This window comes from Mirounga angustirostris, unplaced genomic scaffold (genome assembly GCF_029215605.1).
Source record: "Mirounga angustirostris isolate CCGP_5_RB_7025 unplaced genomic scaffold, mMirAng1.0.hap1 SCAF_10, whole genome shotgun sequence".
NCBI classification, from domain to species: Eukaryota; Metazoa; Chordata; class Mammalia; order Carnivora; family Phocidae; genus Mirounga; species Mirounga angustirostris.
In genome coordinates this window covers 84,221,108-84,222,953 of record NW_026991718.1, presented here as the reverse complement: position 1 = coordinate 84,222,953, position 1,846 = coordinate 84,221,108, and the positions used below count along the sequence as shown (strand labels likewise).

The window sequence follows — 1,846 nt, the reverse complement described above, 5'->3', positions numbered from 1 at the left end:
GTTTTCAGCCTTTGCTCATTTTTCTATAACAAAGTTTGAAAATGTGTGTTTTGCTCATTCTACACAGCATTTTGTAGTTCTTGTCAAATTAGTTGCCAACATTTAGAAATTGGAATATTTAACATTTTTTAAATCCATATTTCTAGCCTCTTCTGAATATTTGGAGGCTCTACAACATTGGGCCCCCAATGGCAATAAATGGCTGGAACAGAAGAAAGGCTCCTTTCTCTAGTGGAGTAGGTGTTTCTTAGACCCCTTGTCCCCTTGCAACAGGTCACTGATCTTTTCCAATGACTTGTCTAATCCCTGTAGGCACTTGGTTTTGCAAACCCTGTTCTGTTTGGTCCTTTATCTTTTTTTTTTCTTAGTGATTTGTAGGAGATTTTTACACATGTAGGTGTATCCATGTGTCTCTTTTATATATTACAATATTTTCTGTTATTAATTCCCTTTCTGAAAGCTTTGTTTATGCTATCTCTTGATATTCAGAAGTTTTTAAATCTTCATGTAGTGAAATCTATCAGTTTATTTCACTTTAGGACCACTGGGTTTTGTAGTTGCTTAGGAAGGTCTTCCTCAATCCAAGTTTATAAAAAATCTTAAAAAAATATGTTTATGTTTTCTTAAAATGCTTATAGGTACACCAGCTCAATTTCATTTTTAGAGTATTCCATCGTTTGCTCACTTATTTGAAATGCCACAAATAGGAGTACACTATTCTGTGCATCTTTTAAAACTAAATAGTATATCTGGAGGATTATTTCATGTTGGTCTACATAGATGTACCTGCTTTATAATAGTTATATTAATGATTCCATTATCAACTTATTTTATGATCTATTTAACCAGCCCCTACTTAATAAACATTTAAATTTTGTCTAGTGTTAGGTTACTACAAACAATAGCACAATAAGTATTTGTTTCATTATGCACCTATGTCCTATCGGTAGAATCAGTCCCTAGGAGTTGAATTATCAAATTTAAAAGTATGTATACTTTTGAAAGATATTGTCTACTTACCTCCAAAAGATAGCGAGGCTTATACTCCCACCAGCAATGTATGGGACTGCCTTTTTCCAGCCCATGTGTATTATCTAATTATCTGATCTTGCAAGACCATCTGATATATCTGATAGGTGAAAAATTGTGTTCATGATTTTAACTTCTATTTCTTTTATTTTCAATGATATCAAGCATCCTTTTACGTGGTGGAACCACTTTTTTTTTTTTTCCAATATATTGTTCATTCGGGTTCTTTGCACATTTTCTAAGATCTTTTTCTTACTGGTCTGCTAATGCTTCGTACTGGACGATGAGGTCCTTCTTTTGTGCATTACAAGTATTTCTTTCTCCCAGTTGTGGTTTCTAATTTTCCTTTTTAGGCTTTCTGCTGTGTAGAAATGTTCATCCTTGCACAGGGGCCATGCTAATCTTCTCTGTATCTTTCTAATTTTAGTATATGTGCTGCCATAGTGAGCACATTTCTACCTCTTAATATTCATTCTAAAAAATCTCCCATGCTAGCAGTCATTTTTTACATTTAAATTTCTAAGTCATTGGAATGGATTTGGTGTCGAGTTACAACTTTTTTTCAGTTGTCCCAACCATTTATTAAATAATCTATCTCTTCCCAACTGCTTTGAAATTATCATATATTAATTTAGCTCCTTTAGTATCTGGGGCTACTTCAGGACCCTCTATGCCATTCCAGTAATTTGTCTGTCTATTGGTTTGTGAAAATCAAACCTTTTTAATGATCGTGGCACCATGATACAGTGTTGCAAATTAGGGTCAGTCCCGTAATCAGTACTTATTGAGCAAATACTGTCTTGGTTCTAAGAGAAAC

General features: G+C 33.7%; 1 non-coding gene across 1 annotated transcript; it reads right to left on the bottom strand.

Moving 5' to 3' along the window:
- Positions 1–1,373: 1,373 nt before the first annotated feature.
- LOC123852168 (U6 spliceosomal RNA) lies at positions 1,374–1,480 on the bottom strand. The gene has a single exon (XR_006792790.1). It is a non-coding gene; the product is annotated as a U6 spliceosomal RNA (small nuclear RNA).
- Between the last annotated feature and the right edge of the window lie 366 nt (positions 1,481–1,846).